This window comes from Channa argus, chromosome 21 (assembly GCF_033026475.1).
Source record: "Channa argus isolate prfri chromosome 21, Channa argus male v1.0, whole genome shotgun sequence".
NCBI lineage: Eukaryota > Metazoa > Chordata > Actinopteri > Anabantiformes > Channidae > Channa > Channa argus.
In genome coordinates, this window is record NC_090217.1 from 9,541,542 (window position 1) to 9,564,992 (window position 23,451).

The window sequence follows — 23,451 nt, forward strand, 5'->3', positions numbered from 1 at the left end:
TTCATTTGAAATGTGGAAGGAAGAGGTATTTGCCCATACAAAAATGTCATAGTAACCGATTATTACCTGGTGAAAGTAATGAGGAGACATAAGTCAATAATAAATGCCTAAAAGAGATGGGTCTTGCTTTACAATTAGACATAAAGCATGTTTTTATTTAACATTGATGCAGAATTTAAACATGAAGTTAAAGTACACATATACCTGAAAAAGTACAACAGGTACTTTCAAGAAATGTTGCCACTGTCCACTAAAGTGCAGCTCTAGAGACTGACATGGATGAAACAAAAACCGTCCTTTCATCTTAGCTCAAAGAAGCCACAAACATCCATTAGAGGGAGTCTACAGCTGGATTTTGATCAGTCTTCTTTTTATCTTTACAGTACGTGTTTCAATTCTTTGTTGGGTGATTGATTTATGAATGATTTTTACATAATTTACGAATTTATTTTTTGCAAAAAGGCCTACATTTACAAAATAACAGTTGAACAATATGGCAAACATTCACGAGTATTTGAGAATGTTTTGCTTGCTAGAATACATTATAGATCATTGTCCTAGTGAAAGGTTTCGCCCGGATTTAGCACTAGTTAGTCTTCGCTCGAACACAAATATGAAAGCCTCTGGTACGCCCTTCTACTACTCATGTCAAATTTTACTTTTCAATTCATAAGGTGCAGGCTTTAAATTCCACAGCAAGCATAAACTGGCTGCAGCCACCCAGAAAGAGTTTGAGTAAAACAAGCTAAGAAAAGGAGTTAAAGTCACCATTCAACCACTGTGTAGTTTCTTCACACACACGCCCACCCCCAAACACACGCCCTACCCCAAACACCCCCCACCCCCCCCACACACACACACGCGTTTTAATGGGCATTCCAGCTCTACCACTGAAACCTCAATAAACACAGATGCAAAGGGAAGCGTGGGCGGGTTGGATCTTGTAAAGTGCATGCATGTTTGTGAGCATTCATAAACACGTGTGTTAAAGGTGTCATGCATTCATCTGAGTCTAGCCTGTGTTTGTATAGGTACAGATGAGGTTTAAGAAAACCTCAATGATTGAAGAATATATTGTTACATATGATGTGGTTTATAGGCATATTTTAATAATATGAGAATTTAGCGTGTGTATCAGTGTGTATGTGCTCATTTGCTTTTTGAATGTGTTTGTGCAGCGTTTCTAGTTTCTTTACCAGCGCTGTGTCTAACCATAGCTGACACATTCAGTGCATCACTGCCCCAAAAATAAACAAAATCATAGCTGGCTGACAATGATAAAACCTCGAAACCTCATTACTCTGACTATTTAAGGCCAAATATGGGTGCAACTTCCTCAGTGACTTAATTACTAAGATGTTTATGCCAGACATACTGTAGACTTTTTTTTTACCCATCTTGAACTATCTATCTATCTATCTATCTATCTATCTATCTATCTATCTATCTATCTATCTATCTATCTATCTATCTATCTATCTATCTATCTATCTATCTATCTATCTATCAAAAGAAACATTTAAATCTAATATTAAAGAGATGGTCTAATTATGGTGGAAATGGAATAAAGAGAAATGTGTGCTTCAAAAGTTAAAGTTTGACCCTTTTAAATAGCTAAATTTACAGGGAAATTAACAGATATGCAGACCAATACATAGAGCAGGAACACTGTCATAAATGCTAAATGTATGTGTGTTTAAGTTCAGATCACGTGGTCATTGAACAAGGAGCGTCAAGAAATGTCGGTGTTTAAAATGTAAGTTACATTAAACAGAACAACAGTATGGCACAAGATCAAATGTTGGCGATAAGACACCTACCCACAGAGACATTATAGGGATTATCACCATGGTAACCCATGTTGAAAAGAGGTCCTATGAGGGGCATCTTTTTGTTGTTTCATTCAATAAAGCAACAATTTTCTGACATGTTTCAGGTACACAGATACGTCATTGTGATTCTTTGTCTTTTTACAGCACTGCATTGTTTCATCTTAGTACTTCATTTGAACATGAGCTAAAATAAAAAACAACGCATCCAGTGCATTAGTGCAAACCATCCATGAGAAAGAACTCACCATTAATCATTTAAATGGTTTAAATCTTCACTCCCTGATCTCTCTCTCTTTTTTTTTTTAACAGAGCCACAAAATCCCACAACAGCCAGACACCATCCAATTAACAATTCAGCAGTTAAAAGTATGTCACAGTAAGCAAGTCTTCTGAAATGTTATTCAGCTATTCAAAGTCCTTGTGATCCTTCAGAGATTAGGACAATCTCTGAGGTGATGATCTCATATTGTCAAATTGTATAACCTGGGGCCTCATCCATATCATATGACTTAAACACACACACACACAGAAAATCTTTAGTGTGTTTTATTATGTCCATTCCCTGTGCATGTGGGTGTGTGTGCTATAGCCCATAACAGCTTATCCCTTCATCCTGCAGCAACCACTTCACTGATGATGGCCCATTAGCAACTAACACTCAGTGTCTGCTGTCCAGCCTTTTTTCCTATTTAGATCACATGACCTCGTGGTCACATGACAATAGCTGCAGGTCACCTAACTGACTGGAAGCTAACATTCCATTTCTCAGCAGCACTTAGAAAAAACCCTGACCACCCACATCAATGATCCCTGAGGACACAAGAAGATTACTTCTCTCTCTCTTTTACTTTCCCCTCGAACTTTGTGTGTGTGCACGTGCATGTGTGTCTACACAGATGTGAGCTGACAGTAAGTCTAGGGGGCTTGCTTATCCATTATTAATGTTTCCTTCTTCATTGTAGTGAATAAATGGGAACACATCTCTCACAACTATGCTTTAAAGGAGATGGAGAACTCACAACTGATACTAAAGTATTTAGTATAAAATTTACAATTGTCAGCATGAGACAATTCAAAATTAATATTAATCTACTATTTGCCACGTATGTTGTGGTGGTCGCTATGTTTTTCCTGACTTTTCTGTCCGTCTGTCTCTCCCTTTACTGTGTGAGCTTCAAAACATCATGAGACTTGAGTTTGTCAGAATCAAATATATCCTCTCACTCCTTATCAAAGCCTCATTCTGTCTCATACACACAGGCTCACACAAACACACACATACAGACTTAAGCAAGACAAGCCCATGCACTCAAATCTGCAGCTTCTTATCTCAGACTCACATACATGCTGTTTAAACATAAGAACTTCTAACTCTCTCAGCCCAGCATCACTTTCTCACAGTCTTCCTTGTCTGAGAACTTGAAGTCACCTACAGTGTACATCCTTTTGCAAAAACAGTTCAAAGTCAGTCTGCCCCATTTATGTTCTGTAACAGCTATCTGAGGACACACAAACACACAAGCACATCGCATACACCCACATAAAACCGAGCAGCCAGACAGGCGGCTAGAAGCAGAATCGCTAGTGTTAAAGCATTATTGAGCTTCCTGCAGAGAGGCTGAAAGCTGACACTCTCCGTTCAACTCATGCAGTGTGGAAATCCCACAGCACCTTAGCACTCTGATCATCTGCTCTGGTCTGTTGCACCCCAGCAAGTGAGCAACACTCAGCCTTAATTAAATAGAAGTGGCAACAGATGACACCAGAAATTTTAGGCATTGTCCAGCTAAATATGAGCAATGTCTGAGGACCCAAATTTCTTTAGAACAAACAGATGGAAACTCGTATGCTATCATCTGAAATTTAAATCAATCAATCAATCCTTTTTCCTGCTTCACAAGTCAAGCAAGTTATAGAGGAGAGTCAGACCTGCCACCTAGGTCTGTTAAGAGTTTATGATCATACCAGACAGGTATTTATTATGGTCTACGGACTACCAGGAATTGGGAGCTGGGCATTTTCCAGCGTTTTTCACCGAAAAAGTACCTGCAGGACTTTCAGCATGTATTGCATGTGGACTAGAACAACCACACCAAAACAAAGAAACCTTGCACAATAGAAGTAATGGAACAATTTTTCTCAATTACTTTTTATACTTAAATAATCTAGTTGGCATACGCACACACCTCCACCTTAAATCAGAGTAATAGGCTGATTAAAGAGCAGCTTTCAACAGATGAAGCATCAAGTGCTGATGATTTTCCTCATGTTGCAACTAAAAATCTACACAATGTACAATAGAGCAGGCCCTCAACCCACCAAAACAACATGCAAATGTGGCTCCTTGTTATGGATTTGTGAGAGTTTTTTCCTCAGGTCAGAGCTACAGGACGTTCAAACTCCCTCATATAACCATTCAAATGTCAAACATACCATCAAATCATTGTGCATGTTTGGCAGTATATTTCCTACATCCAAGACAGTGCTCTTTTAAGAGAAATCCATTATACTAAACATATTAACATATAAACAACTATAAAATAGTAACATCTGATATCTGTGTATGTAGCAGCTTTTCTTTTTAAATTATAAATCATATAAAAACAGATAAATTCCAGGAAAGTTATCATGTTAAATCATGTACAGTAATTTAGGCTATGTGGTTACAATATTAAAGAGATAAGTAAGCATAGAGTTTGTTATCCCAGCACATTATTATTTACTTGAGTGGTATAATTCAACCTGTACTATACAACCAAGTACTATATCCAAAATGACAACTATTTAGAGTTGATTGTGTTTAAAACCAGTTGATGAAAGAGACAAGGCTGCATCCTAAAATAATGTGTCTAGATGAAAAGTTTGACTAGGAGTATGAGAATGTTAAGATGACCAACAGATGCTTGAGAAATACACTACTGTAAAATGTGCAATAAAATAATTTATTTTCCTAAAACCATGCATGACCTAATAGGTGTGCTTGTAATTGCACTGCATGACTGAACATCTGGCAGCATCCCCTTTGGGCCAAGTAACTCTTCTTGGAGCTCAAGTGAACTACAAACTTTTGATCCCAGATCATCCAGAATGTGTTGTTGGCCCAATTTGATCTTTCTCATCCTGACCCAGATTTTGAAGATGGCTGATGTGTAACTGGACAGATAAATCAGGCCGTGTAAATCTTTAGTATATCAATTCTCTTGGTTCAATGAATGAGCTGATTTGTTTCTATATAACACCTACAGTGTAACAAAAGCCCTTCCTCACTCACCTGCAATGAACCACAGGCCCCCTATTGCAAACACACCCCTACACAACGAAGTAGTACACAAGACACACATGATTCAATTGCACACACAAACCATAATCTCTCCAAGAGCTTAACCACAACTAGTTATGGTTCACCAATTTATACACGAGAGGCAGAGACAGAAAGAGAGAGAGAATCTGTTGTGATTAAAAGTGATTGACAAGATGGATGAATATGATCCAGTAAAAGTGAGAGGAAGAGGACACAAAGAGTGATGGAGACTAATATCAGAGACATTTCAAACATTCTGATTGAAAACAACTAAAGGAACAGAAAAGTTAGAGGTATATACCCAAACACCCATGTGTTAGATTTAACCATTTCTCTTCTTTTTCTTCTCTCTCTTTATGGCTACCTCACTCACTCTTGTTTCTCCACCACCTGCGACCCTCCTTTTTATCATAGTTAGGTCGTTTTTGGTTTCCCATCAATCATCACCCTTCATATTGCAGTAACCAGGGCCATGTGTCTGTGTGCGTTTGTGTGTATTGTAATATGAGATACCTGTGGTTGGGAAGACCTCTGACTTAATAAAATACAGATGTGTGCTATTGATATATTATGTTTTAACAGTATAAACAGGTATCAATCTTTTATACATATGTTATCTTTTTCTGATTCACCAACAAAAGCCAAAAAGAAAACAAAAATTAATCAGAAAATCCCTGTGTGTGAGTGTAAATATGTTGTGTACTTATGTGTTAACAATAGGTCCCATCTCTGCCTGCAACTCAGTATGCAGGCTATTGTCTTTTCTGTCTGTGCCTGGCTGTACATCACACACACACAGCCAGTGCAGTCATTACCCTCTGCTCTGTCTCTCCTCCTCTGAACGTTCTTCTCGCTGCCCTCTCTCATCTTCCCTTTCCCTTAATCTTTTTCCACTCCTGTCCCATCATTTCCGACCCTTCAGTCACTTTTTTTGTCTTTCCTAGTCATAGGAATCAAGCATCCTGGATTCCCCTAGAATAAAAGCAGGATGCTTTGCAAATATGGCCTCCTGCCCACATCACATCCTACATTTCAGCCACTAGATCTAGTTGTCTTGATCCAAGGGTAATAAGAGGAAATCTGAGGATAATGAGGGCAGTGTTAATCCTTAACTAAAGTGTTAATCCATCACAGAATAGCACACCATGCACAAAGGATCACATTATACCTGGAATAATCACAAATCTGGAGCTAATGAGTAAAAATGTTAATAGGGAGACCAAGGGGAGGGAGGGAGGGAGACCTCAGGCTATTTTCACAAAAATAGCCTGAGGGAAAAATAAGCCTTTAAATAATATAATAATATCACCCTTAAACATGTATGTGGATCCATAATCTTTAAGTTGCAGGACACAGTCTCTCATTTCAAGACTGATAATCTAATACCATTCTAATGCCCAAACCCCAAATCAGCTGAGCAATCCACTTCCAATATCCAGGACTCTAATAAAGCTCTATTCATTCATAATTGTGGTTTTGATTGATGAAATGATTACTAACGAACAATGGCCTCCTTTGTTGCTCGTTCAGGAAACAACCAGTCAAAAGCCAGTGAAATCACATGGACATAACAAAAAACATCAAAAAGTTTTACAGTCACAAGCTTACCATTGGTGACATTGAAAGACTGTTTCATTATTTGATTCAGGTTCATTGTTACATTAATATTACTGGACACTCAGACAGTAGGCTTAATCTAAGATTTTGAAGCAAGTTTACTTTCTTGAAGAAAAGGCCTCAAGTCATTTTGTTCTCTAAATATGCAATATGTTTGTAAAGAATGGCTGGGTTTGTGTGTGCAAGCGTACCTGTGCACTTCAGACCTTTTTATGTGTGTGGATGGGAATAGCCTCAATATAACGTAGTTCAACCCATCTTTCTCTTAACACATCATAAGCAGATTGCAGAGAGACTGATATGACTACTCCTGAATAAGTTACAACACATTAACACACACTTTATGTATGGCTCACAGAAACCCATATGCTGTAAGAGGATCACAAATAAAATCCCCACTAAAACTATTAAAATTCCATCAGATACTACAGGCAAAACTTCATTACCAAAAAACATTACATATATAGCTATGGCATGATTTGTCACATTACACACTGTGTGTTAATGACAGCTTTTTACGAGGTCCGGGCACTGTTACAGTAGTAGCTGATGATATAACAAAAGTGTTAGAGGCCTAATATTGGGATAGAAAGATCCTCAGCCAGATTGAAACAGGGGACATTTCAGATTACCTGCCTAGTCCACAAAACCATTAGGCCACAGGGACACTCCTAACACACAACCATTTGGGAGCTTTAACACAGAACGTAGATTTTTAGGAGGAGAGTAAAAGCAAGCAATTAAACTCTGTGTTGAATATTTAAAGCACTCAATCTTTATGTTCCATCAGCCTAACAGCCACGTTTAATGCGAGTAACCAACTGTCTATTTACATGCAAACGAGTAGCTTTGGCAAAAACACATACAGACTCCTAGAATACCACACACTATGTCAGAAATGTATGCAAGTACAACAGAAACCTTAAAAAGGGACACACACACACACACACAGATGAAAACAAATAAATTGTACAAGCCCCTGTGTGTATGTGCATAAAAACAAACGCACACGATTCTCATCTATACAATTAACATAAAAGGGGATTAGCTTCTGTCAAGAGACAAGGAGAGGGTAAAGAGAGGGAATGGGACAAAAAGGTAGAGCTGGAAATGAATGAAAAATTATGAATATGAAAGAAAGGGAAAAGGCTATGTGGTTACAGAAAAGAAAGTCATTGTTCCTCTCTCCCTTTTCCCCTGTCTGTCTTCAAGTCCATCTCTCTCTGCCCTTTTCCTCTCCTTGAAGTGGCCTATATTTCCTGGGCAGCTGGTTAGTTGAGACGAGGGGGAGGAACTGATTTATGCTCTAGCTCTAACAGGATAACCAGAGAACTTAAACAGACACAGGTATTCTGGTCATGCGACAGAGTACTGGACAAGCTCCAGAAACGTCCATGAGGCAAAAGTGTACACTGGTCCTGTCTATGTTTGTCTGTGGGTCTCTCTGATGGCTGACTGTGGTTCTCTTACACAGGTTTTAGGGTCAATTTGTTCCAGATGAGAGCCTGTTACTGCCAAAGTGCACACTGTTACAAGACATTAGCCTAGTATTTTTTGTACTTTGAACTCCGTCTGTGAGACACACACACCTACATGTAAGATTTGAAGTCGAAACAACTTTGAAAAATAAAGTACTAGTTATTCTTTGTAATATTAATATGGTAGCTACATTTGGATTATGCCCCCATGCAGACTAACACAAAAATGTTAAGAGAAACACATGACAAAACTATTGTTTGCTTAAATGTTTTCTCAAATGCACAAATGATTAGTTTGTGTATACAGATGCAGATGTGACTGACAAAACAGGAGTGGGGAAACAGAAGTGAGGACGGAAGTGAGGTTAGAGGAAGAGGAAATGAGCATATTTGTCCTCTGAAGTCAAACACAATGCGCAAATTCTCTATAATGTCTCGACTCTATCACCATTAACAGGCAAAGTAACATCCGTTCGATAGTGACATTTTACTAAAAATCCAAAGAAACAGAACAGTCAATAGCTGAAGTCAAGCAAGCTGGACAGAGGATAAGAAATGAGAAAAGAGTAGAAAAGAAAAGACAGGAGAGGCAGAAATAGAGGGTAGATTATATGACAGTGATGCAATAACTGTGAGAACATCATGCGCGCGCACACAAATACGCGTGGTGTAGGGTTTCTGCAGAGGTGCCTGTCTGTCTCAGTAATGTCTTGCTAAGAGACAAAGATGTCAATGTCACAAGGACTGAGTCAGTCTAACGCTTACATCAACTAGAAATACACACTGCATTTGTCAAGGAAAATCGTTTCAGCACAAGCATGCTGGATAAGAGAGATGCTGCTGCTGCTGGATGAAACCCAGCTATCCCAGTTTAAATTTTGTTTTGCTGAACTGAAATTTTATCTGAGATCTTGCAAGACAGTTCAGTTAGTGGATACGCAAGAAGAGGACGCAGCAGGAGGCTAGAAACCTGTAAAGAAATATGAACAGTGAGGTTTAAGACCAGCAGAAAGAGTGGATAAAAGTGGGATAAATGGGGAATATATAATGAAAGTAAAAGTACGAGGGCAGCAGATGTTAATGAGTGATCAGAAGTAGGGAGAAAGACCGCTGAACAGGACATTTTGGAAGGAATTGAATTGAAGAGGAGAGGTTTGAAAGGGGGAGAGATGACAGGAGGTGGGACAGCGCACATAATGAGCTGTCAATTGAGACAAAATCAGAATTGTACAACTTTATAATGAGTCTCATTCTCAGGAAAGATAAGTGTAATAATGACAACAAGGCCTCTAATGAGAATACTACACCAATTCACACACAATGTACCAACCTCCAAGCAAACTATTACTGTACCAAGATAACCACAGCCCTGATTAAAACTTTGAACAAAGACACTTTAACACAGCTGAAAGTTAAAAGGTTTATTCATAAATTGACAGCCAAAATTGCTTGTTCTTACCTTTGTTCCTACCAAGCCTGGCTAACATTGTTTAAAACATAAAAGGCACAAAATGAACCTCTATTTTTAAGTTTGAATGGTTTGTTCTTATTACATAGCTGTTCATTCTTTCCACCAAGCCGGCCAGGCCAACTCACACTATTATTGAGGGATATTTAAGAAATTCAGAATTCGCTGAGATTATCAAAAAAAAACATTATTTGTTGTTTTGCATGTGAGGCACACAGCCAGGGGTGGGAATGTAACCCACAAGCCCTGTGTCACTAAGCATACTGTATGTTTAAACTTTTCACTTTGGGAATACCAGTTTTAAAAAAGGTAATTTAGCATGGACAATTCCAGCTATAAACACGAGTTTGTTATTTCACCTGCTTCTACTTCAGTGATGAGTGCTTGGCAGACTCGTAATTATAACACTATACTGTACAGCTCTGTCGCCTCTCAAACACTAATTAATTACCAAGTACATCTGGCTACACTTAGCCTTACAAAGACATGTACAAGAGCTGATCTCCAACCACTGTCAAATGCAGACACACAAGCATGTGAACCATAACAAACCTTAATAAAACCTCATTGTGTCGATAACCCATTTTACACCTGAATGCGGTACACTATGAAAGAGGTCCAGCTTTCTTTATTTGACAACAATGAGCGATAACAATATGGTTTGCAAGCATGGGTTAATAATCGCTGCTTAAAATAGACACAATAGACACACTATAAAGTATAGGATAACATAAGAATCAAAAAGGAAGAAAAAGACACCAAATAAAACACAGACATGGCTCCTTTCTTTTTACGGGATTCCTTAAATTAGTGTACACATGCTCCAGCCTGAAGGTAAACCAAGTTGGACTCAGAACATTGCAGTTTTAAATTTTTTAATAGATAATTTATCTGAAGGCCTACCAAATCTTAAGAACGTTTGATTTTTTTCAAGATAACGTGGTGCTGTAGAACTAATGAACACTAGAGCTACATTCCCTGCTGCTTTCACTTCCATCCAACAACAGCTAATGGTTTGTAAGAAAGATTAATATTACTAAGATTATTATTATTTCTATAACTACATTAAAAATTCCAACAGAACTGAAAAAAAAACCTACTATTTCAACTGAATTCTCAAAATTGAAATTGTTTCAAAATTAATAAATAAATTCATTGATGAGTAGTGCATGCATCTATGTGCAATAGAAAGAGACCTTTCCTCGACAGTAATGTAAATACATCATCAAGATACAAAAAATTCACGTCAAAATGTATCCAGATGTACACCCACACTGTCAAACATGAATGTCAAAGTGAAAAGAAGAAAAAAAGAAAGAAAATTCTAGAAAACCTGTCCAACAAGACTTAAGAGAGACAAAGAGGAGCATGAAAAATAGAGGGGGAAATGTCAAGCACAATGCCTCTACTAGGCTTTCTGGCAAAGATAAAAACACACAAGAAAACATGTACACATACACAAACAAGTTACATCACGTTGCTGAAGGTTTATGAGAGGTCAGAAAAACAGGATTGAAGAGAGAAGAAGAAGGTAAAATAGTGTCAGGGAGTAACAGAATAAGAGGAAGACTTACAGTACAAGCTCAAGTGCACACATCATATACGTGTATGTAGGTGCAGAGCTGAAGGATGTGCTGCTCTACAGCAGGAGGCCACATTAATGAATACGTCTGGTTTCTGATAAACCAGCTTCACCAAAACTGGCCGCCTGTTCAAATAGGGACACTTTATGTGATGACTGGCAGGGATTCAGATTCATTCAGGTGCAAAGCCCAAAAGAGAAGACCGGAACGACTGTTCTATGACATGATCCTTCAGTACCACAACTTCAAAAGGCCTCCCACACCTGTCCATACCGAGTGCTGTGCCAACACACACAGCAGCATCGGTATACGAATGTTGTGGTTGGACGTGCAGGGTAAATCATTAATTTCTCTGAAAAACATGAAAACCGCACACAATCTTGCTGTTATTTTGTGACACAGTAACTCTGTTGAACACTCTTTCACTTGGAGTTATGGAAATATTATGCCAGAGCAGAGCTATTTATTTTCCAAAGCTCACAAATCGGTCTCACTTCAAAAGGCGCTTACTTTAATCATGGGCACAGGGAATCAAACTTATAACTAGACCTACTTGCCTGTCTAAACCCAACAAATTACCCTATCCTACAGGTTACAAACAAGAAATGTTGCATATTCAGAAAGGCTTGTTCTCAAATACTATACAGAATTTACTTCCAAAAGCTTATTTTAGTAACTCCATAAAGAATCAAATGTCTTGATGATCAAATGTTGGCAATAGTTTTGATTTTAAACTAAATCGATTTTCATAAATCTTTGCCAGTCACACTGCTGCTTCTGTGCACTGACATAGTTCACTGACAGCTTGGAGACTCTCTACAGTAAACGGTCATTATCTAAATATATATCAATAAACAGCACTACCCCGAAGACAGTTTTCAATTAACGCGGAAATCCAGAACTTGCACTGCACGACTGCACCTGTCTGTTACTGTACACACTGTACTGTGTGTTTATCTACCAAATAAGGAATCTACTGTAGAAACAACAGCTGCCAATAACTACCGTGGTAATGATCTTACTAAGACAACAAGCTTAAAGTCAAAGGTAATAGAAATAGATAAATCCACGTATAGAACGTAGAACAGCTACAATGCACAGCCAGACCTTAATGACCAATTGCACTTTCAGCAGGTAGTGGAGATGTTTTACTCTAAAGTTATGTAGTATAGTGTGTATTATTGATGGTGTGAAAATACTCCTTTACTACTCATTAATGTTAACTGTGGCACAGCTACTGTATACTGGTGCGGCTACTGAAGGAAAAAGTTCAGGCAGCTTCTTTCTAATACATTGTGAATGCTTTGGGAAGTAATGGTGACGTTAAACTAAGACAACGCTGGAAAACTGAAGAATAAGCTATCAGACACAGCATCAAAATGAAAAACTATTTTAACAGAGCTTCTAAATAATGGTGGCTTTTCTTTCAAAGCGGAAGCTAATACTTATTAACTCAGCAGTAGAATCAATACCAATGCTTTCTTACTGAAAACCAAACCATCCACGCCATGATTCCAAACAGTGACAAAGAAAAACTGGAGACGGATTGGCATGACTGTGCGTGCGTCCGTGCTCCATCAGTCAATACTTCACATCAGATATGACTCACGTGTTTGTTGAGTTTTCCACTCTTTATTGTCTTCTTTCTTCTATCTGTCTCTGTTAATCTATCATCATTCAGAGGGTTTCCCCAAATAGACCTTTGCAGTGACCCAGCCCCCACCCTCATTCTGACCTCAGACCCTTCTACTCAAAAGACTCAATCCTTGTGTGCATGTTCGTGTCAGCGTGTGGATGCATTGATGTAGAGGGCTGCACATGCATTTACAAAATTCTGTTTGCATAGATTTTTTTATTTTTATTTTTTTTAAGTGCATTTACATGAATGGGTGCATATGTGCAAGCAACGTGAGTGTTTATATCCTCCAGTATTTACTGCAGAGTCCCTGCAAAAGCCATCTGTATTTATCTATATATCTGTTATTTTGAAAATGTACTATAGTAAATGGCCCATGAAATCAGGCAGTCCTCACTGCAAATGCAAACTAAGAGGAAAATTCAGCAGCCAACAAATGTTTGTGGCACAAAAGGATAAAATCAACAATAATTCCTCAATTGTAGGTGACAGCTTTTAATCACACTAATGTCATGTACCACTCAGGATATGTTATAGTTTGTGGTTAAAGTCTAAAAAAAACCCAGAAACAATAATAGGTCTGCTGTGTGACATACAGCAAGTATGTCACTGAAGGAGTGCTAGGATACGTCTATCGCTCTTCTTCTCAGTTTTTAAGTTTCATTTATTGATTTGTGCTTCATTCATGCATTCAGTGTTGGAGGTTATGTGGGAACTAAAAAGAAGACTGCATGATGAATGGATGTAGTGATTGTTCCCTTTTCAGGGGGCACATTCCTACAGACAGAGTTTATTGGGGTGAAAGTAATTTTAAATATGATTCAAATTCCTTGAGAAGAGAAGAGAGGAGCGAAGAGAGAAGAGTCTGGCGAGGAGAATAGTGAAGGTAAATAAAGGCAGAGCTGAAAATATGAATCATGCGCTGCAGTTGCTAACACCTCCAGCCCACGAGACTGCTATTTATAGATGGAGAGGGAAGAGCAAAAATATGGCAGTGAGGAAGACAAGTTCAGAGACAAACAGCATAATGGAGAGTAGATTTTGAGAAACATAGCGAATGATTTAGGATAAGAACAAGACACATGAGCAGAAAGAATCGGTTAGAGCAGCACACAGGAGAAAGCAACAGAGTGACTGAAAAGTTGGAGAGGAATAAAGAGATGGCTGAATGATTGTGCACCAGACTGAGAAAATACCAGGGTCGAACTGCAGTCATCTGGAGGATGGATGGGTAACCAAAAATTAGAGAAGAAAAAATATAGAAAGTGCAGAAAAACAGAAGAGACATGGCGACAGAAAAAAACTTCATCTTCCTGAGAACTGCATTTATTTCCCCCTCAAGACAGGTTTATAGCAATCAGCTACAACATTCAAAACACCAGGCGGTATTAATGTTGTGGCTCGTCGGTGTGCATTATGTAGGTACCGTCTCAGGGTTGAGTCAGCGAAAAAACATTGTCTGATCATAAGATTACAAGTTCCTGTATTTTAGAAATGGAATTTCATTAGTAGAACCTGCCTGATTGAATCAAGCATTAAACTAATGAAATGAAATGTCCTTAATGTTTTTGTTCTATCCCACATTTTTTACCTAGTTTGATTAACTTGTCTTAAAGTGTGAAATCTAGACATTTTACCAAGTGATTTTCCTTGGGGATCAAATATTTTAATAGCAACATGTCCTTATCTGCACATCTCTTTATCACAAATCCCTCTAAAAACCTAATTTAAAAGGGTTTGCAAAGGGTTTGAAGTTTTATATCGGCCTTAAAATGATTTTAGTGAAGTCCTTCAGCAGTTAAAGGTAGCATAAAACTAAATGGTACATGTATTAAAGGCACTTTAACACATCACATGAACACACCCATTCATGCAGCATTTGTCTTTTGAACCATCTTACCCCTCACAGTTGGCTCCCTGTTGGCAAACAAACTGAGCCAATGCTTGCCAAAAGCCTTTACCAAAAGCAAGCTGTGGATGTCATTTTGTGTGCGTGTGTGCGTGCGTGCGTGCGTGATTTTATATAATTATAACGCTATTCTGTTTTGTTAATGAAGCAGAAATAGGTTCCTTTGGAATCTGTTTTTGCCGGGGAAAAAAACTAACAAAAAAAACAAACATCCCTTAACAAGACAACCCTTATTTTGATTAGGACAAAAGACGAAAGGGATCATAAATGAATCCATCCCTCCAAGATTTTGCTGATGCTTTTGTGATTGTTACGGCCTAAATGTTTTATGATGTTTAAAATGTCAAGGTTGCACAGAATTTACAATGATTTGGCCAAATTATTTGTCGCAATCGCCACATTGCGATTCCCTCAAGGGATTCAAGGGATTTGAGATGAGTGTTCATCGGAAATCAAACACACCTAGAGATATTTGGAAATAAATAAACCTCAGACCAGAGATGTGTTTGGCTGATAAAAATAATCAAACAATCACAAAACATGTTGGGACATAGTGGATGAGAGCAGAAGTTATGATCACATTTTAACTGGAATGATGACAATTCCTGTGGTGAACAGTTATTTTGTTCATTCTCACTCCCAAGCGTGCGCACACACACACACACACACACACACACCAACCGACACATTGCCCAATATTTGACCAATGCACTCAAATGGATTTCTCAGTAATCTGTGCTGAAAGAGAGATAAGCTTGATGTGTTTACAAATTAACACACAAATACATCCATTTTTCCACAAAAGCATCAATGCTAGAGGTGCTGCGGACAGACAGACAGGTGCTAGCTGCAGTGTGTTTACACACAACATGTGTTTAAATAACCAGGTTACATTTACCTCTCTCAGGAAAGCTGATTTCCTAACTTTCATATAAAGCTGGGTTTCAAAATCAGGGATTTCTTCAGGTAAACTGAGATTTCTTTGTTATTTATACACGTAACCAGGTTTCTAATTGGCCTTCTCCAACCGTGCATGTGCATAAGAAAAGGCTGGAGACGCGAGCACGCAGCTGAGTGACAGGTTAACGTGGAGATGCTGCCTCGTTTTTAAAACGAGGGCTGCCTAAAGTCAGACAGAGAAATAAGTGTAAATAAGTCACTTTCCCCAGACAGTACATTTTACTAGTTCTCGGTCCTTCCATTTCCTGTCCATCTCTCTACTGTCTGCAACTCCCCACCAGCATTCCCCCCCCCCCCCCCTTTTCTTTTTTTTTTTTAAGTGTACTTCTTGTCACTGTTCCGCTTGACCACTTCAAGCTGGAAACAGAGCTAATGTTTGGGCTAATTAAGGACATTCCTCAGCACTGCATTCAGCAGATTTGCTGTTTCAACAAAAAGGAAGCCCTCTAAAGATTTGAGATTTAAATCCTAAAATGTGCTGGAAAACAGGTGTAAATCTGCCGAGAGCAGGCCGCCCTCAAAAACCGCATAGCTGTGCAAGAAAGAACTGAAGAGAGAGACCACCAAGACACCAATGACTCCTCTAAATGATGTCAGTAAAGGGTTTCAAACATCCACATTTGGTTACCTGAAAGTTGAGTCATTCCAACTCATCCAATGTAGTTTCTTCAGTCTGGAGTCAAGAGGATTCACAGTGTCAACATGTTCTGTTATTTTCTGGTTTATATTTTAAATAAATTTAGATTACTTTGTAGAGATCTGTTTCCACTCTGACAGGAATAATATTGTTTACTATAAAACCCACATTAAAATCCGCCAAGAATAAATGTTGCAAAAAATAATGATCAAAATAACAAAAGGTTAAAGCTTTAAGTGGAGCTAATACTCTTATAACTTACACTCAGGTAGAATATAACTAGTGGGTGACCACAATATCTGAAATATGCTTCTTAACTTACAGAAATAGCACCGTGCAAAGCATCTGTGTGCTCTTGCAGTAACCAGAGTGCGGATGTGCTGTAGACTGTGGTTTGGTTTGATACCACCTGCAACTTAAACTGCAATCATGCAACATTTAGGCGCCTCTATATGTTTTTCACGCTTATTACACACACACACACACACACACACACACACACACACACACACCAGTGCAGCATGCATCTCCTCGTTTGACACCTTCTCTTGCTCTTTATATCTCTGGCAAGATATCCAAAACACCAAGCACTGTTACTGTGTTGCTGACACTATTGAAAATTAAACTGTCCAACTTGACAAATGTTAATCTACTTGTCCTCTTACTGGTTACTATAAATAGTCAATAAAAATAACCCCTTGTGTATTTATTGAACATGGATTCAGGATATGATCATGAAAGACACAAGCCACTTTGGGTCAGCATCCAATGAAAAATCGACATCTTAACCTGTTCTTGTGCAAACAAAGACACATGGCTATGCATGCATGGCCACCCACACCTCAAACACACAAGCTGGCAGATGAACACAGAGGCACAGTCTGCCACTTTCAAGATGGTAAGGCACACCAGGTTTTTTGCCATTTAGTGTGGTTTTGTAGAGTGATGTCCACGTTAATTCAAGTTCTGTTTTTTGCTGTTTTTAGAAATAAATGTGTTTAGTTCAACATAGAAATTCAACCTTCCATGTCAACTGATTCTGCTACAAGTAGAAGCTCTGCTGCAGCACTACTCTAGATGGCTGTGTGAGCTGCTCGGTACTCAAACGCCCTGGGGCTTGGGAGCATCTGGATATTGAATATACAATGGAGCAGACAATGCCTAAAGTACACAGGTTGAATGGGACTACCATCAGGCCACAGGGGATCTACAGTCCATTACCTTCTAAAGCTCCCCATTAACTGTCTGTCTCACTCTTCGCCCTGTCTGTGTCACCCTCACTTACTCTCCCTCTGTCTGAAACTGCCTCTGTCTCTCTCTCCCTGCATCTCTTTTTATGTCCCTCTCTGTCGGTCTGCATTTATCTCTGAATATCACACTCCTTTTGATTTGTTTTTCATCAGCCCTTTCTGCCTCTCTGAATTGTCTGGGGCTCTTTCTGACCTTGTCTCTGCGTTTATGTCACTTTGCCTCATGACTTATCTCTCTGATTATTTTATTGTCTGCATTTCTTTGTCCTGGGTCGATTAAGATTTTCCTACATTTCCTGCCTGTTTCTCTCACAAACACAAATGCAAATATACAGACCTATAGAATAAGTCGCGATCCATACAGGTAAGACAAAAGTGCAGCTACCTCTACCCATCTCTTTATCTATACAGGTTTCTTCCCTCTCCTTCTTCCATGGTCTCTTCAGTATTTCCTCCATCTTTCTTATTTCCATCTGTGTCTCTCTTGATTCTGGTGTGCCGCCCTCTTCACAGTGTAACTAAGCTAGAGTCAACAACAGGTTGACAGAGGTGAGCTGTTTATTACCCATGACACAATGAACAGATGCAACATAACCCACCACACACACACACGCGCACACGCATACACAAAGGAAAGAGAAGAGTAAACAATCAGATCTGACCTCTGTGTCAAACCTACTTTGTTATAATTTGCATGTGTGTGTTGCTGTTTATGTGAGCAGGAAAGGTTGGAGGGGGAACTGGATCAGATTAATTTCAATAATATTTTATGAAACATTGCAATAACAGGACAAAACCTCAGGGAAACATTCTCTCAATAAAATTTCACTTAAGTGTCATATCTTTGTTAGGAAAGAAATTTACCTTAAAAGGACATTTCTATACTGCTGCAGGGATGAAACATGCGAGTCCACCCACATCCTGCCTTATCTATTCACACAAACTAATTTCTCTGATAAATGCAACACTACTTTAGCAGAACATAAAACCTGGTATCAGCTGAATCTGACATATGTAATCTCATCATCTAAGGGAACTCAGTGACTTTAGCTTTAACACACACTGTTTATGGAGCTCCACTCTGGACACAGAGCTTGGAAAAGAGGACAATTACTGCATATCAGATGGAAAGAAAGTGTTTTTACTGTTTTCCACAACATGTAGCACTTTAAAAGCAGAAAGAAATACCTAGAAATATTGCTGGCACAGTCTACAGTGATTTAGAATATCATAGTATATCTCTCATTAAAATGATTTGTGGCAGATGACGGCTGCATATCATGCAGCTGTTCATCCTCTCACCCAACCACAGCATTACAAGGACAGAAGGGGCTTTCCCATTCAACTCAAACCATACTGAGCACTGCATACCATCCATGTGACCTCGCGCTGTGGCGGTTACATCATGCAGGCTGTGGCTTATGAGGGATCGACTCCTAATCTGGTGAGGAGAACTTCCTACCTCACTGACCACATACTGTGTGATGGTGTGCGTTTTTCCCATTCCTATTGACTCAGCATTGTCTCAGGCTGACTCTCTCCTCACTAACTGAGCATAAAAGTAACCCTTCAAATTAAAAGTCTACTTTGACCAACTTTTGAACAATTAAAACTCATGACATTAATGAGATGAGACACGTGAAGTCACGATTCGAGTTCAGTCACTAAAAATATGCTTTAGCCTGATGTTATAATGAGGCAGCTTACAAATGATTAGATTAAGCAAAACACAGTTCACTTGGAAAAAAGTGGATAGCCACAGTCATGTTAAAATTATATCTCGACCTCACTGTTATCATTAGGGGACACTAATCGTGATGGTGTACCTTCCCCATTACATAAGATTTACAAAAGATTATTGTACCAAAAAAAACAAAAACAAATGTGTAGTGTAAGAAAAAGAAGCAAGAGCACAATAATCCAGTCAACTCACTTTTGCAGCATAGCAATTATATTATTCCTAAAGAGAAAACATTCTCACATCAAATGATATGCTACCAGCAAATTAAAAAAAAAAAAAAAAGTGTTTTATGTAAAGTAACATTTTTTTCACTTTTATATACAGCAGAACATGCACACATACACAACAGACTGACACGTGCTTCCACTTTGATACATGCAGCCACACACAGAGTCCCCACTCATTCTGCTCTAGTTATGGCTCAGCAGATGAAACTGTCCCATTCAGCTACTATTTATAGAACAGAAAGAAAAAAAAAATGAGAGAAAAATCCCATCTCTTCTCTCCCTCTGTCTCGCTCTCATCCTCCTTTCCACAAGAGGCTTTAGCTAAGGTCATGGAGGATGCGGAGAGAGAGAAACAGAGCCAGACAAGGCGAGACGAAGCTGGAGAGACATTAAAAAAAAAAAAAAAGAAGAGAGTGACAGAGCGCAACAAAGTGACACACGCTCAGTTGCACAGGGCATCAATACAACAATTCATTCTTTATTTACCCTTTTCAGGTTCTATTTTGTGACGTAAAAGGAAACTTAAAACAAGAACCATTTCTGAACAATTTCACTTGATCTTTCCTAATATATTTGTTTATAAATCAATAGTAGAATCATTTAAGGCTACCTGTATGTCTGAGTACCTCTCAAACTGGCTTACCAGTCCTTGGTGGTGGGTGCTGCACCACACACTACCACATCACTTTAACAGTATAATAGTTTAATAAAAGGTTTCACATTTGCAATGATCAATGGTAAAGTAAGTTTACAGTTGATTGGTAAACTCCAATAACTGCACAAATATGTAAAGAACTTGCAACATCAGATAAAGGCTTGAAATGCAAATCTGTAGGGGGTAAACAATCAGAGAAATAGGTTAGGGTAAAGCGTAAGGAATGACATCTTATCATTGGAATGTGGAGAATCTGGGAGGGATTACAATAAGGCCAGCCAGCTACCCCCTCCCCAAACACAGCAAAATCGCCTTTGCACTGTTAGTGCACAGACAAAAGGGAACACAGAGAGAGAAAATACACACTAACTGGAACACAGTGTTGTAGAGCAAGCAGTCTACTTGTGTTGCCCAGGTCACTTTACGCTGATGCAGATGTTAACAGAGACTAAATCTATTTTAGACTGAGATCACACTTCAGTAACACTTTTTTTTTTAAAGGAGATGCAGAGGTTTATCCAACATTTCTACTGTCACTTGTGGATCCTTTAGTCAGCAACTATACCACCACACTCTTGCTTTACCGGTTTGTTAGTCATGGTTCCATTAAATCTAATGTAGATTATATTAGCATTTCAAAAATTATTCAAAAGCCTTTTAGAGAGAGAGAGCCTGTTAATAGAGCAACATGATTACTACAGCTTAAGGCCCAGATGATGGCACTAGTGTGGTGATATCACTACATTAAATTAAACCTGCACTTCTGTATTTCTATCTGCATCTAACAGACACTCCTCACAATATCTCAACTTTCTCCATGTATGACTGTGGTATTTTTATTTTATGTTGTTCAGTGAACTGTTTAGTTTCTTATTTATTACAGGTAATACCTGCAATCAATGTGCTAAAGGTTTTATTTCAACCAGAACCACTTTGAACCAGTCTGCTGTGAGGCTGGACTGAGCTGATATATGGCAAGCACTTGGTGCTTCCTATCTGTTAAAGAAAATAAGTGTCCTCAAGGACCCACTTTATCACTGTAGGTCATGCTGATTAATGGTTTCAAACAAAACAGTAACATTCTCACTGTAATATAGTAAAGTAACAATAGAGTTTAAGTCTGTCTGGGGAAGGAAGATTTGTCATTTTGAGTTCAAAATAACCTGATCCAATCTCTTCCCTCTGATCTGCAGCTGTCAGCCAACCATGGCTCTGGATTTCCAGGAAGTGATTAGTCTTACAATGTCAGCATTGTTTAACAGCTTCTAAGCAAAACAACAACAAAAAAAACATATAGAAAAGGAAAAATCTCTTCAATAATGAGGCACAGTTGTATTTTATCAGGCTGCTGAATTTGGGTTGAGAATGTATTTTTGCAATTGAAATTCAAGCTCTTACGGAAAAAGCTGAATAAAATGTAGTGATAGTGTTGTAGTAATCTGAGTTCAAACAAAGTTTTAGTACACACACTATACAGTTTTTGGCTATGTTTCAGCAGTGTAGTGTCGAACTGTAGAGATTACAAAAAGATCAATGATGGAATGAATGAGTAAGCAGTGGGGGAGGAGGAACCAGGCAAATAGGTAGTCTTCCTTTTAACATATTAAATCTCAGGGATAGATCAAGATTGATGTAAGTGGAAGAGAGGGAGTGATAAAAATGGAAAGAAGAGCAGGCAACAAAAGAAAAACAACAAAAAGAGCAGGAATAGATGAAGGGGATAAAGAGAGGGAGGATTGAATGTGACTGGGAAGAGCAAAGCTTGAACAGTAGGAAGAGACAGAGAACATGTGAGAGAAAAACAGAGAGTGAGACATTTCATTATGTCTCACTGTGCAAGCCATCTAACATCTGCCTGACGCAGTCACTGTCCTCAATTCACCCCGTAACACACACACACAAATTATTCACTGCCGTTCAACGAGTAAACAACACACACATTAACATCCTGGTTTCAATTCAATCATGCTATAATAACTACAAAGTAGACCAACCAATACATACAAAAACAGTCAGTCATATTTTGTGTGACACAAACCCAGACACACACACAAACTCAGCATTTTTTGAAGCAGCTTTCAGTCCCTCTGAGCTCTTTTCATTTATAGGATGATTTGGTTTAGAAGAAAATCTCAAAATACTTCAGCATCTTTAGGATTTGGAAAAACGCACAAAAACTCATTCAAAAACACAAAGTCTCAGCTTAAGACTGCACTTTTCTAAATACACACAGAGACAGTGGGAGGGAGAAAGGCTAGTAATTTTTTACTGAACACACATGGTCTCACACACACACACACACACACATAACTAAACTGTTATGCACACATATTTAAGGCCTGAAAGCTATCAAGAGAGATTTATGTGTGGGTGATAAAATGCTGCCATGGGTGGAAGGTCTAGACTACATGCAGTATTTTAAACTATGCTTTAGTAACTCTGCAAATAGGTTATTTTAAAATTGTCATTTGGTTTCATACTTATTGCACTCCTCACAAATACAGCACAATGTGACATTGTTTGGCCCTATTCAGTGTAAGGGGGACATTTCTGCAACAACACAGACACACACAAAAGGAAGTATGGTGATGCTTGCATATAAGGAAGTGCCAGCTTTTCTCCCTTCCTTTGTTGCTCACACCTGGTTACTGACATATGACAGAGAGACAAACAGGATAATGCAGAGAGAGAATGAGCAGTAAAATTGATGAAAAAGACTTCCATTGTGTCCTCTTCCTATCCTGTGTCATATTCAGATTATGCGACTTCAGAGATGAACACTGAACTCAGGCCACAGCATTTTCCAGTTTCCTGTTAAATCCAACTGATGCATAGAGGTGTCTGCATACACATTTTGCTGCATGCATTTATATGTGTGTGTGTCTAAAGAGCCTGACCTGTTAAAATGCTGTTTGTAAAATGTTCATCTATAAGTGGTAAGTGCACGCTCACCTTTTCCTAAAGTAGTCCTGAATAGCCTTCGCTTTAGAATATTACATGGCAGGAAACAAACATTTTTTGGCCATGATGGCTGTTTGATATCCAAGTAGAGATGCAACATTCACCCATTTTACAGATTGAATTATTAGGCAAAAATAACAGCTTTAATACTAATATAATCCCGATCTGAGAACAGAAAGTGCTAGTTCCAATTAGT

General features: G+C 38.6%; 1 protein-coding gene across 21 annotated transcripts in view; it reads right to left on the reverse strand.

Annotated features, from left to right (window-relative positions):
- wnk1b (WNK lysine deficient protein kinase 1b) overlaps positions 1-23,451 on the reverse strand; it is an 82,813-nt gene that overhangs the window by 49,422 nt on the left and 9,940 nt on the right. The window lies entirely within an intron of this gene.